Here is a 16,189-nt window from a genome sequence, read left to right as displayed (position 1 = left end):
GTCCCTTATTCTAATTAGCAAACATGGGCAGCCTGAATATGTCCTGATAGCACATGCTGTCAAGTTAATTTTAATCCCTTAAAGGCTCCAATGCACATGCTGTCCATAAAAGCAGACAAACAGGGACAACAGTCCTATATCAATTCGAATTGAACTCTGAAATCTATATCAAAACTAACAGCTATAACCAATCCTTAAGTGACTTTTGACTTAACTTGACATATTATAAACAGCTGTACTCAATTTCGTAGTTGGATTCAAATAATGCCTTAGTGAGAACTAAACAGCACGAGTCAGATTAAGTTCCATTCCAGACTGAAAACCAATTGACGACATATATCGAATCGACTATACTAATTATAACATAGAAACAAACAGTCGATCAAACAAACAACACAAATAAGGCATCAACTGTCTTTGACAATTTTGCACGACACAGGGAAACCACAGGCATTATTGATTCGACGATATTAATCAAATTGAAATATGTATATCACTATACGTATTCAAACATAAGCAGAATAACAATCGACCGAATAAAAGGTCTTATGGAGATGGAGAACAACCGACAGCAGAATCCCAGAAATAAACAAACAAACTAATTAGACATGCCGACAAACTAAACTAAACTAAGACAAGCAACAAAAAGGAAAAGTGAACTTACTCTGAAAAGCTTAAACACAGATGACCCAGGCCCGAGCTGGATTTGCCCATTTGAGGTCGAACAGATCTTAATCGAGGTGTTCTCGACCGAGAACACTTTAATTAGGGTCTATTAGACCCCAACCTTCCGTTTAAATCTAACAGGACTCCAAAAATTCTTGTGTTCTAGGGTTCGAACCTTCAGATTTGGGGTTTTGGGATTTGTGGGTAGATTCGGACAAAACCAAGCTTGGTTTAGTCACGAGTGAGGCTAGGGTAATGGCTGGTGTGAACCTGAGGTGGGTTGGTGTAGATCGGGGTTTTGCTCGAACCTTCAAACGAAGATTCGAGGCGATGGGGGATGATTCGAGGCAAGGGGATAACAGATCCATGTTCAGGGTGGTGAGGTGCATTAGGGGTGTTACTTTGGTGGTCACCGGCGTTGTTGCCGCCGGGTTTACGGTGAGAGTGCACAGGGGCGGCTAGGGTTTGGGTGGTCTGGGTTTGGGGTTTGGGTTTGGGACGATGAAAAAGGGGGGTGTTCGGATGGGGGCATGGGGTAAGGTTTGGAGTTTATATACGTAGTGGGTGGTTAGATCCTAGCCGTTGGATGAAGTGAGATCGAAGGCCAGGATCTTTCATTAAATGAGGAACGGTGTCGTTCCAACTAAAGGAGGTTGGGTTGGTCCGGGGTTGAACGGGTCGGGTTCAAACGTGGGTATGGAGATGTGATCTTGGACGTTGATCATTCTGAGATAAACAGTCCAAATCAAACATGATCAAAACGACGTCGTTTGGACTTCCCTGAGACCAACTGATCTGGACCGGGCAAAGCAGTGCTTTTGGGCCTGATTTTTGGGTCCAATTTAAATGGCCCAATTCTGATTTAACTAATTTCTTTTCCTTCTTTTAATTTTTGATTTAAATAAAATTCCTAACTAAATTGTAAAATCAAAATAAAACCATACAAATATTAATTAATACTCAAACAACAATTATCACTCACATTAAACAATTAATTAAAATAAAATCACTCAATGACAACAAATAGAATAAAGATGCATATTTTTGTGATTTTTCCTTTTAAAACCAAATTATGGTTTGATTAATTCCTAATAGTAGAACGATATCCTAAACTCACATGCGACATATATTTTTTGTATTTTGTTCGACAAAACTAAACAATCACAAACAAAACTATAAATAACTGCCAAAAGTGCCTCGCAGAACAAAAATTGTACAACAAAACCATTTGTTTATTTTTTTGATTTCTTTTGGAGTAATTGTCGTGTAAACAAAAATCACGTGCTCACAACTTTCAATCATTATTTACTCCTTGCACCTTGTGTGCAGATTCAGGTGTAGCTGGTCCCGCTCCCGAGTGCTGATCACTTCCAGCTTTAGGCGGATCCGAGAAGTCTTTAGGTAGGTGTTGGCGTTGGTAGCCCGGAGCTCCTCCCTATCTCTTTTCCTTTATGCCCTTAGTTCAGTATCAAACTCTGTAGTTACATTTGAGTATTCCGCATTGTTAGAAGCTCGTGACTTGTGACACCCCGGTTAGGGCTGTGTTGGGTTGTACATCCGCATTTTTATTGGTATTATCTGCTACTTCGTATTATTAATCATGTTTTAGGCTATTTTATTGTTGTTTAACATCGAATTGTGAATATTTAGCTGGCCTTGTCTTCACGAGGTGCCATCACAATCCGGTCCGGGTTTAGGGTCGTGACACCAACATTTTACCCAATTGTAAGTATTGCAATTGCATGCTCTTATTTGCAATTGCGACATTTGCAAATGCGAACTGCTGGTCGCAATTGCGAACCAGCCCTTGAGCTTCCAATCTTGCAAATGCAAACTTGGTCAACCTGCAAATGAGAACTAAGTTTCGCAAATGCGAAGCAACGCCTTACTCCCCCAGAGTTGCAATTGCGATTGGAACTTCGCAAATGCGAAGGCTATTCACCTTGCAAATGCGAACTAAGCTTTGCAAATGCAAAGCTGCCATCTCCCTTCCCAGTATTGCAAATGCGAGCTTGTTCTCGTAAATGTGAAGCTCTCATTTGCGAACAGAACCTCGCAAATGCGAGATTTGCAGCCCAGCAAGACCACCAACCTTTAGCTATGCAAAAACAATGCGTAACCCATCCAAGCCACCCGGTCTCCAATCCAAACATTCACACAAGTATGTTAATATCATACAAACTCACTCGCTAGCTCAATTCATCAAAATAACATCTAAAATCAAGAATCGCTTACCAAAACTCAAGATTTTCAAAGTTCAAACTCAAATTTCCAACTTTCTATATAAAATGTTGAAATGGTCTCGGTTCACCTAGGAACTCAATAAAATATGCATACAAGTCCAAAATCATCATACGAACCTAATGTAATCGTCAAAACACCAATCCGAAGTCGTTTACCAGAAATATTGATCTTGGTTAACTCTAGCCACTTTCAAAGTAAAACATCATATTTTCTTTAAAAAATTGCACTTAAACTTCCCAGAAATCGACACGGTCCACGCACAGTCATAAATCATCAAATAAATTTATGGAAGGTCTCGAAACACAAAAGGGGAGGTAGTACTCAACGAACTATTGGGTCGTCACATTCTCCACCTCTAAAACAAATATTCCTCCCCGAACTGACTAGAAATATACCTGCATTGGTAAAAATATGTGGGTTTCTACTCCTCATGTCGTACTCGGACTCCCATGTAGCCTTCTCAATTGGCTGATCTCTCCAATGCACTTTCACAACAAGAATATCTTTAGATATCAACTTCTGAACCTGCCTGTCTAGAATAGGCGCCAGGTCTTCCTCATAGGTAAAATTTTCATCAAGATGCATCATGCTGAAGTCTAAAACATGTGACCTATAATCATGGTACTTCCGAAGCATGTAAACATAAAATACCAGATTTACCCCTACTAGGATAGGAGGCATTGCAAGCCTATAAACAACCTCCCCAACTCTCTTCAGGATCTCAAACGGGCCAATAAACCTCGGGCTCAACATGCCCTTCTTCCCAAATCGTATCACGCCCTTCATAGGAAAAACTTGGAGAAGACCTTGTCACATTCCATGTAAGCCGCATTGCGAACCTTCCTATCAGTATAATTCTTTTGCCTGGACTGAGCTATACGAAGCTGCTCCTAATTCAATTTTACCTTCTCCAATGCATAATGAACCAAATTTGTTACCAACAATCTAGTCTCACCAGACTCAAACCAACTAACTGGAGAACAACATCGCCTCCTGCATAAGGCCTTGTACAGGAGCCATCTAGATTCTCAACTAATAGCAGTTGTTGTGGAAAACTCCGCTAGAGGTAAAAACGGGTCCCACTGACCCCCAAAATCATAAATCATGCCCTCAACATATCCTTAAAATTTGAATGGTGCGCTCTAACTGTATGTCCGTCCATTTGAGGGTGAAATGCGGTACTCAACTTGACCCACATGCCCAACTCATGCTGCACAACTCTCCAAAAGTGTGAAATGAACTATGTGCCACTCACCATGCAGGAGAATAATGTGCCTGATGTAAATCTGAGCCATCTGCTCTGAAGAGTAGGATGTTATCACCGCAATGAAGTACATGGTCTGGTCAAGCAGTCCGCGATGGCCAAAAAAACATCATACTTTCTCAAGGTCCGAGGTTACCCTAACACAAAGTCCATAATGATGTGCTACCATTTCCACTATGGTATCACCAACTTCGGAGTCAAACCACCGGGTTTCTGATGTTCATACTTCACCTGTTGACGATTCAAATACCGAGAAACATGTCCAACAATGTCTTTCTTCATCTTTTGTCACTAGTAATGCTACTTCAAGTGACGATACATCTTCGTGAATGGAATACTGTGAGCTATGAGTCTCCTCAAGGATCAACTCTCTCAACCCACAAACATTTGGAACTCGAATCTGGCCCTGAAGCCACATAACACCATCATCCCCAATCACGACCTTCTTAGCACCACCCTGCTGCACTGCGTCTTTTAACACCAATAAGTGCAGATAATCAAACTGGAGAGCCTTGATGCGCTCCAACAAAGATGAATGTACCACAACACAAGCAAGAACCCTACTAGGCTCCGAAATATCCAACCTTACGAACCAATTAGCCAAAGCCTGAACATCCATGGCCAATGGCCTCTCCACTGCAGGTATAAATACCAAACTGCCCATGTTCTCCACCTTTTTACTCAAGGCATCGGCCACCACATTAGCCTTCCCTGGATGATATAATATGGTGATATTATAGTATTTCATAACTCCAACCATCTTCGCTTCCTCAAGTTAAAATTGTTTTGCTTGAATATATGTTGGAGACTCCGATGTCGGTGTAGACCTCACATAGCACGCCGTATAGATTGTGCCTCCAAATCTTGAATGCATGAACAATGACCGCTAACTCCATTTCATATACATGGTAATTCTTCTCATGAACCTTTAACTGAAGAGATGCGTAGGCAATAACCTTACCATCTTGCATCAATATTATGCCAAACCCAATACGCGATGCGTCACAATACACAGTGTAATACCCCAAACCTGTGGGCAACACCAATACTAGGGCTATAGTCAAGACAGTCTTGAGCTTCTGAAATCTCTCCTCACACTCGTCATCTAGAAAAAGTTTACTTCTGAGTCAACTTGGTCAATGGGGCTGAGATAGATGAAAATCCCTCCATGAACCGGCGATAGTGGCCCATCAAACTCAAGAAGCTCTGAATCTATGTAGCTGAAGTAGGTCTAGGCCAATTCTGAACTTCCTCTATCTTCTTAGGATCAACCTTGATACCCTCAAAAGACACAACATGACCCAAGAAGGCAACTGAGTCCAACTAGAACTCACACTTTAAAACTTAACATATAACTGACAATCCTTTAAAGTGAAGTAAGATCAACATATGCTGCTCATGCTCCTCACTACTACGGGAGTGAATCAGAATATCATTAATGAAGACAATTGCAAAGGAATCTAGATAATTCTTGAATACTCAGTTCATAAAATCTTGAAGGCTGCTAGAGCAATAGTCAAGCCAAACAACATCACCAAAAACTCATAATGACCATATCGAGTCTTAAAATCTATCTTAGGGACATTCAATGCCCTAATCTCACATGATGGTAACTAGATCTCAAATCAATCTTGGAAAACACCTTGGCACCCTAAATCTGGTCAAATAAGTAATCAATCCTGGGAAATAGATACTTATTCCTGATAGTGACATTGTTTAACTGCCGATAGTCAATGCACATCCTCATCGATCGGCCCTTCTTCTTAACAAACAACACTGGTGCACCCCAAGGTGACAAACTAGGTCTAATGAATCCCTTATCAAGCAAATCTTGCAAATGATCCTTTAATTTCTTTAACTTAGCTGAAGCCATACAGTATGGTGGGATAGAAATAGGATGAATGACCGGAACCAAATCAATGCAAAAGTAAATATTCCTATCGGGTGGCATACCCTTCAAATATGAAACCACCTTGCTAGTGGAGTGACTGAAGGTCCCTCTCCACCTCAATCTTGGCAACCCCAGCATGCCTAATATAACAGTCTTAGCATGACAATCCAATATAGCATGATACGAGGATAACAAATCCATGCTAAGAATGACCACAAAATCCAACATATTTAGCAACAGAAGATAAACTATAATATCAAAACCATTAGTAGACAAGACTGGCATACCCATCAACTACTATGGAATCTCCAACCGGTGTAGACACCAAAACAGGAACATCAAAGGAATCACGAGGCATACTCAAGTGCGAAGCAAAATATGAAGACATATAAGAATATGTAGAACTTGGATCAAATAATTTGGAAGCATCTCTATGACAAACTGAGATAATACCTGTAATAACTGCATCAGACTCCACCTCAAGCCTAGCTGGAAATGCATAATAACCGGGCTGAGCCCCACCAACCTGTCCTCCACCTCTAGGATGTCCTTTCACTGATTAACCTCCACCTCTAACTAACTAGCCTCCACCTCGGGATACCTGACCCTCACCTCTATTTGTTTGAGCGGGTGGTGGGGTAAACCGGTATTCGAATCATGGCACGAGTAACCTGTTATGGCATACTGCTCTGCGACCTCAAGTAAAACCACGTGACATGACTCAGATCCCTACATATATAACAATTCCTCAATTGATGTGGCTATTGAATTTGGAGCTGTCCCAGACGACCTGAATAGCTATCCTAGTAACACTTGATCAAATGTGCACTAACCCAAGCTAGGGGCGCACTGTATGCCAGCTACTTGGAATAAGGTCCATAAGCATTATGGCTTTCTGAAGTACCATGGTTGTCTTGCTGACTATACTCGCCTGATAGGATGGTCTCTACCAAAGGAGCCCCTGCCTCCAAACGAGGCATCACCGAATCGTCCAAGACTATGGGCCTTTGTCAGAGGTCATCTCCCTTACCTAGACTCTTATACGCTCGATTCTCTTGGTGACATCCACTACCTGAGTAAATTAAATTTCAGCCTTGGTCTCTCTAGCCGTTGGACGCCGTATGTAAGACCCTTTATGAACTTCTGCACCTTCTCCCTCTCAATAGGGATCAAGATAGCTACATGGCATGATAGATCAATAAATCAAGTCAGATACTGAGAAACAGTCACGCTAACCTACTCTCTGGGTTAAAGGAATGAACTTCTCCAAGAACGACTACGAGAATTGAGCCATGGAGAGGAGGTGATCTTACTGTCCCACCGTGCTCATAAATCGGTCAGCACCTCTTGGCAGAACCATGCATATGAAACATAGTAAAATCAACTTTGTTGACTCCACTAGACCCATGTTGTGCAAAATCTTATGGCAATGGTTTGAGAAGTCCTGGGGGTCCTTTGAAGGTGCACACTAAAGTGAGGGGAAAACAAATAGCTGAACTTGTTCAACCTCTTCAGCTCATCAGCTAACATTGCTGGTCTGTCCTCGGGCTGTGTACCAACAATAGGCTGAACCATCCTAACTGGTAGAACTGTTATGGTCTGATAACCATTAGCTATCTTCTCTTGGTGCGAGTAGTAGGAGTATGAACTCATCCTCGGCCTAAGAAATAGCTGGTGGTGCATGAAACACGCTAGCCTAAGCCATACTCTCTACGAAACCAACCGTACGGACTAAGGCAACCTAAAACACTGGCACAACAATGAACTCCTCTAGGACTTGAGCTGGTCCTACTGGCTTAATTAGAATTGGGATCTCATCATCCTTCTCCATCTGAGGCTTGACAATGGGTTCCACTGCGCGTGCTTTAGGCTGAGCTCTGCCTCTACCTCTAGCTCTAGCTTGGCCTCAGCCCCTACACCTAGTAGTGCCTGCAATCTAGGGATCTGGCTCCTGATCGGTTATGGAACAAGTATGCATCCTCACCATTTGTAAGAGAATAAAAGAAAAAATATTCAATCTTAATGATAGAACAAAGTCAGACGATAGAGAAAGAAAGAAAGTGAAGTTTCCTAAAGCCTTATAACCTCTAGAAGATAAGTACAAATGTCTCCATAATGTTCCTCAAGACTCTAATAAGTTTGCTCATGACTTGTGAGACCTATGCAACCTAGGGCTCTGATACTAACTATCATGACCCAAAATCCTAACCAATCAGGACGTGATGGTGCCTAACATCACTTGCTAGGGAATCCAACACACAACAAAACATATGAAAGAACAATTTATGACTAACAGCAAGATGATAATAATATGATGTAAAAGCAACTTAAAAGTACACATGAATAGTTTAAGATTAACACTAACTTCCAACCATCCCAAGACATGGAGTTACAAGAACATGAGCTTCTAGAGTTTACTACATACATTGTCCTGAAAGAAATACAACACTATTTGAAAAAGAAGAAACAATACAACGAAACTGGAAAGAAGACACTAAGGCCTACGAATAGTATGCAGCTATACCTCGAGTCGTCTACATAGTATCTGTTAAGCACCTCTCAGGACTCCGATGTACCAATGTATAAATATGCACAAGAAGTGCAGAAGTATACTATGAGTATAACCGATCCAATGTACTCCATAAGTATCGAGCCTAACCCCAATGAGATAGTGACGAGGCTAAGACAACATACCTACAAATGAACCTGAGTGGTTATAATATCATGAAATACGAGATAAAAAGTAAACTACCAAGTATAAGGCATGATAGTAACATGTGAGAAAGACAATAAGTACATAAGTAAGGAACATAAAACGAGAAAGTAAATGAAGGTGTCACTGAGTAAACCACAACTCATACTTTTACAACAACTCTGAACAACCTTTTAAAAAGTAAATCACGAAACCATAAAGCCAAGTCAACAATCTGAATGACAAGGTGAGGAATAATAAAACCAGCAAACACCACGTCATCACCCTTCATGATTTTACTCTCATCCTCACATCATATATAATAGCAAGCATGGAAACACCCTTCGTTCTTATCCTCACTTCCTCTCAAACACGAAACACTGTTCGTGTAATGATATTGATATATGAATAAAGCACCAAATAACCCTTCATGCATAATCACTCTACCTCACATGCACCGCAACACCCTTCTTGCTTTTCACTCATCCTCACCAAGCATCAGATATAACACATTAGCAAGAAATGTGGAAAGCATATTCAACATCAATAATAGTATTTGAACATAACTAGTTATATGAAAATTGACCAACAATTTAGCACCAACAATCAAATCAACAATTCAACGATCTCAACTCCCAATATCAAAATAAGCGCAACATAGAAAATAACATGAATATGAGAAATCAAAGAGTTTTACAATTTATCTAAAGCATGGAAGACACAATACTCAAAGTAACATAGCACAAATAAGGCTAATTCTACCCATATGGTTATCCTTTGACCAATGCATATACACTCATCACCTTGTATATACGACACTCCCAACATATAGATCACGTAGAGAATAGACTCAATTACACCCTAATTTCCTCAATTAAGGTTAACCAAGACACTTACCTCTTTTTGGAGCAAGATCAACAATCCAACATAGCCTTGCTATAACGACCCGACCAGTCATTTGTGTATTTGAGCCCTGTTTCCCTATTTGATGCCTCCCATATGCTTAATTATTTCTTTTTGACTTGTGGGGATGTTTGGTTTGGTTTCAGGAATATTTTGGATAGAAATAAAATACTTGTTCCAAGGTTGGAAGCTTAAGTAATATGAGTTGGCCAAGGTTTGAATTTATATAAATGATCTCGGATTCGTATTTTGATGGTCCAATAGGTTCGTATGGTAATTTTGAACTTAGGTGTATGCCCGTATTTGAATTCGAAGGTTCCAAGGATGATTTGGCTCTTTTTGCTGAAAGTTGGAAATTTAAAGATTTTAATTTTTTATAAGTTTGACCATGGGTTGACTTTGTCGCTATCAGATTTAAATTAGTATTCAGAACTTGGAATAGGTCTGTTTTATTATTTAGAACTTGTTTGCAAAGGTTGATGTCATTCCAAGTTGGGTTGGTAAGAATTGGATGCTTGGTGTGGGACGAGAGTGGCTCAGTTGAGTTGCAGAATGAATTTGGTTTGCTTAAGGTTTTCTGGTGCTGTAGAAATTGCATTTGCGAAGGTCTACTCTCATTTGCGATGGCCATATTTGCGAAGGGAGGGTGACTACGTTGGGGACCTCGTAATTTTGAGGCAGAAAGTTACAATTGCGACATTGGAAGGGCAGTAGGTGACTTTGCAATTGCGAAATCTGTAGTCGCATTTGCGATATCTCTAGGGGCAGTGATGTTTTGCATTTGAAATCCTTTTGTCGCATTTGGAGGTTGAATTTGAAAAGCTATGGTCGCAAATGCAAAATCTAAAACTTGTTAATAGATGGGAACATCAGGACTTAGGCTTATTTTATCACATTTTGAGTCCTGGACTTGGTGATGGGCGATTTTTGGAGGAGATTTTCACACATAGCTAGTGATTTTCTCTTAATTTTGATAATATATTTTTATTTCTCATGGATTTTTATACTAAAAATCATGGTATTTGAAAGGAATTTTTGGAAAAAACTTTTACTATGTTTTGAAAAATAAAAAGTTAAGATTTGAGAGTTGATTTGGACTCGGTTTTGAAAACTAATCATATATTTAGACCCGTAAGGTTATGGATAGTAGAGATCTACCATTCGACTCGGACTTTGACCGTGCGGCTCCGGGTTTGACTTTTCGAGAATTGGGTAAAGATTAAGATTTTATTGTTTGGAATTGATTTCTTTAGTATTGTTCGATATTATTGAGTTATTTTTTATTAGATTGGAGCCTGGCGGAGGTGAATTTTAATGGAAAGGCATTTTTGGAATACCGAATTGGCTTGTTTGAGTTAAATATCTTGCCTAACCTTGTGTAAGAGAAATCCCTTATGACTTCGCCTTAATTGCCTATTTATGTTATATAAAAAGTAACGTGTACACGAGATGAATAGCGTATACACAGGTTCTATGTGTGTCTTGTGACCGGATTAGGCCTCAGGCTATTAATACGCCTTAATTTGGGGATGTATTTTATAGAAAACATGCTTAATAAACTTGTGGATACGTGAACATGATCACTACAATTATGTTAGTCGTAGAAATATTTTATATATTAAACACCCATCCGCATTTTACTATTTTCATGTCCTTGTGCACCTTTATTGATAAATTATGAGCTTATACCTTGATGAGGTTTTGGTATTATTGTTTTGTGAAAATTGTGGCGCATGTGAACATGTTGAGAGGATGGGTTGAGGGTGTCAACATGAGGTCTTTGCCATGTGGTTTTGTCTATAATTGTGTGCGTTGGGATAAATAAAGGTGGCATTTTCTCGGGTTACCCAAGTGGCAAAATAAGGGTGGTAATATGCGTATGTGGCAACATAAGAAGGAAATTTTATTGTTATGTGCACATGCGGCAAAATAAGGGTGGCATTGTTGATGATATTGCGTGATGATTTGGTATGTCTTTCTTGATGTTGTTTATGTGTTGAAACAAAGTTAATTGATCATATGCTTGTTCTCTTAAAAACTCCGTTTGTAATTTTAATGAACGTTAGAGAATTTGACATGTTATTCTCTGCCCCATTTTTGATTTGATGATTTTTTGGCAAATGTGAATTCTTCTACATTGAGTTGTTAGCATATGTTTTAGCAACAATGTCGGAACTATTTTCATTACATATTATATTGCTAGTTGTTGATTTATTGCACATGTTATTTGACTAGTGAGTATCATGAGACTTGAACCTCGTCACTATTTCACCGAGGTTAGTCTTGACAATTACTGGATTCTGAATATGGTATGATCATACTATACTTCTGCATATTTTTGTGGAGATCCAGGTGCTGGTGGTAGCGGACCCTATAGTGAGAGCTTGCTTTGTTCGTGAGGAGTCAAGGTAGAGATTCATGTTGTCGCAGTCCCTTGGAGTCTCATCTTTTATTTAGATACTGTTAACTTTACATTCAATTAGTATTGTAGCTTTTTTAATCATATTCCGTTGTATTCAGTTAGAGCTCATGACATTATACTACCTAGTTCTGAGGAGATGTTTGAGTATTGCTACTTTGTCTTGTATTAACTCTATTCCCGCTTTAATATTAATTTTTGTCTTATTATATCATGATTTGTTGATTAACTGTTATTAAGTGATAGGCTTACCTAGTCTTATAGATTAGGTGTCGTCATGACCACTATGATGGGATTTGGGTCATGACATTTTCCTTTGGAACAAGCCTCCAAGCCACCGAATCTAGTTAATTATTATTCAAATAAGTCAAAACAAGCTTTAGAAACCACTCTCGTATGAAAAATGTTCGACTTTTAACATAATTGGAAAAGTCAACAAAATGTCAACCCGGTCCCACAAGGTCAAAATCCGAAATTAAGACCAAATCCCGATTACCCATTCATCCTCGAGTCTAAATATATGATTTGTTTCGAGATCCGACCTCAATTTAAGGTCTAAATCTCAATTCGTACACAATATCTAGTTTTTATCGCAAATCCCCAATTTCTACTCTATGAATCTTAGATTTGATAGTGAAATTCATGAGGAAAAAAGTAATAGAAATTGAATAGAAACAAGTTAAGATTACTAAACTGTGAAGTTGGGAAGAAGCTTCTCCCCAAAAATCGCTTTTATGGAGTTTAATTCTCAAAAATAGTGTAAAATAAGCTAATTCCCGAAATCCCAACATTTTACCCAGCTGCATGTATAAAGAGTTAACAATTACGACATTTGCATTGTCACAATTGGGAACTAGCCCGTGAGCTTCAAATATCATAAAAGCGATGCATTACCGCAAATGCGAACCTGTGTAGTCCACAAATGCAAACTAAGCTTTGCAAATGCGAAGTTGCCCCTTACTTCATCAGAGTCGCAATTGGAACTGGAACTTTGAAAATGTGAAGGATGTACACCTCGCAAATGTAAACTAAGCTTCGCAAATGCGAAGCTTACATCCCACTTCCTAGTATAGCAAATGCGAGGTTCGCATTTGCGAATAGAACATCGCAAATCCGAGATCTACAGCCTAGCAATACCAGCAATCTTCAGCTATACAAAACTAGTGTGCAACTCATACAAAACTCATCCGAGCCTCTAGGGCTCCAATCTGAACATTCATACAATTATATTAACATCATACAAACTCCCTCGCTAGCTCAATTCATCAAACTAATAAATAAAATCAATAATCGCTCACCAAAACTCAACATTTTGAAAGTTCAAACTCAAATTTCCAACTTTCCACAAAGCGTCAAAATGGCCTCGAGTCACCCGGGATCCCAAACAGATATGCATACAAGTCCAAAATCATCATACGAATATACCATAATCATCAAAATACTGATCCAAGGTCGTTTACTAAGAATATTGATCGTGGTCAACCCTAGCCACTTTCAAAGTCAAACATCACATTTTCTTTAAAAAATTTCACTTAAACTTCCCGGAATCAACACGAACCACACGCACAAGACTTAAATCATCAAATAAAGTTATGTAATGTTTTGAAACAAAAAGGGGAGCTAGTATGTAACGACTCGACTAGTCATTTTGCTTTCTAGATCGTCGTTCCCTTAATTAAGAATCCTCGTATGTGCTTTTACTACTTTATAACTTGCAGGGACAGTTGGTTTAGGTTTGGAAGGGTTCAGGTTGAATCAGAATACTTAGTTCCTTAATAGTGGCCTAAGGTGACCAAGTTTGACTTGAGTCAACATTTTAAGTAAACGATCTCAGAACCAGAATTTGAAGGTTCCAATAGGTTTGTATGATGATTTTGGACTTACCAACATTTTTGGATGTTGATTTGGGGGCCCATAACAACTTGAATTGGTAAAAGTTAGAAAGTTGAAGGTTTGGAAGGTTGAGAGGTTTGATCGGGAGTTGACTTTATAGATATCGGGGTCAGATTTCGATTCCAAAAGTTAGAACGGGTCCGTTATATCATTTATGACTTGTGTGCAAAATTTGAGGTCAATCAGAGTTGTTTTGGTATGATTCGGCGTAGGTTTTGGAAGTCGGATGTTCATAGCTTGAATAGGTTTGAATTGGGTTGTGATTCATAAAATCAATGTTGTTTAATATGATTTTGGACCTCGAGTAGGTCCATTATGAATCTTGTAACTTGTTGGTATACTCATACGGGGTCGGGGGGACCTCCGGTGAGGTTCATATCGAAAATGGATTGGAACTTGGACTTGGAGAGTTCCTGTTGCTGCTAAGTTTGGTGTCATTGCACCTGTAGAGGGAGTTACCACAGTTGCGGTCACGTAGGTGCAGTAGGGATCGTCGTAGGTGCGAGGTCTGTGGAGATGGCCTGGGAGCGAAAGTTCGATGAATATTCCACACCTACGAGGTCACAGATACGGGAAAAGGTCTGTAGATGCGGAAATGGCCCATGAGGCCTGGGGGTGCAGAAGCGGATTTGGTCCTCAAATATGTGTAGACATGTGATTTTTGACCCTCCCCAAGATTTTCATATTTTAGCACATAAATATTTAATTTAGGCCTAGTATCGTTATCTCAAATAATTTTTACTCTTTTACTTTATTTTATTATAAGAAAATGAAAATTACAAAAAAAATAGTTTCATTAATGTTTGTAGTCATTTTTAATCTTGAAAAAAAATACCATAAAAAGTTTTGTTTTAATGGAAAGTCTTATTTTAACAGTTATTTTACTTAAGTAGGACTAATTAATAAATGAGGTCGTATTTTAGTTTCGTTCGCGGGAAAAGAATAAATTTGGGCTCGAACAATCCTTTTTTAGGCCTAGCTTTTGGACCTAGTCCATAATTACTAAGCCCATAATTTCTAGGCCCATACCCCTAACCTAATCCCTACCCCTATATAATTGAACCTAAAAAGAGAGAAAGATCGGCTGTTTTTTGGGGTTCATTTTGAAGCTAAGCTTCGTCTTCTTCGAGAAGCCTAGCAAAAACACACAATAGACCCTTGATTTTTCAAAAGAAGCAGCAGCTGCTAACAGCCGCAATTCACGGCCCCTGAATGCTAAAACACACACACACAACCTTCACCATCCTCTCGCCGGAACTCACATGAACAGACACCCAAAACATCACTAAAATACATACACTTCAACTAAAGGTTTTTAGTCAAGGTCGCCGAACACACTTATGCGTGAGATTCCAGCAAGGTTTTCCGTTCGAAATTCTGGTCTCAAGCCGATTTTGGGTCTAAGCTCTGTATCAAATCTATGGTGTGAGTCGTGTTTGGTCATTGTATGAGCTTTTGGAGGTTTTGTTCACTGGAAAATCATTGTTTCAGTTGAGGTTCATTCACATTCTTTCCTTTACGAATATTAGTTGGGTACCATTTTTGTTTGATTCCGATAAGTTTGATCAATTATTTCATTTCAATCTTGAATGAACATTGAGAGCTTAGCTTAATTGTTAAATCTTGTAGAATGTGGACATTATATTTAACAAGTAAAACATTCGTTAATTTGTTTAGAGATCTGATAACATAAAAGTGATATTTTGTTTCTTTTTTGGTTTGTTTGTTATTGAAAAGAAAAGTCATTAATGAATTGGGTTTTGGATAATGAGTTGTGTTTATTATTAAAATATGGGTTTTGATTTTGAGCTGACCATATGGTTGAGCTTAAGAGAATTTTTAGCAAAGGGATATGGGCCTAATAAATAATCTGCCAGACACATTTCCATGATAATATGTCTGGCCCGTTTTCTCGTTAATAACAAAGCTAGCCTACCTTGAATTATTTTATGTTTTTCCACAAAATCCATAACCCATGACCCTCATTTAATTAATACTAATTCTTTAAAAATTGAGATGTGCCATTAGTTGAATTTTCCATGGCCCTCACAAACTTGAAAGTGCCTAGTTGCTTTAGGCGCGCTATTTAAATCAATTTCCTTAAATTCGGATGTGCATTTTATATGACCCAACTCCAATTCTCAACAACGTTAAATAAAATGTGTCGTAGATCGTGGTTGCATCTCATGTAGCGTGGTTCAAGGCGTGTTTTAAATA

Source organism: Nicotiana tabacum, chromosome 20, assembly GCF_000715075.1.
Source record: "Nicotiana tabacum cultivar K326 chromosome 20, ASM71507v2, whole genome shotgun sequence".
Taxonomy (NCBI): Eukaryota; Viridiplantae; Streptophyta; class Magnoliopsida; order Solanales; family Solanaceae; genus Nicotiana; species Nicotiana tabacum.
This window is presented reverse-complemented; position numbering follows the sequence as displayed.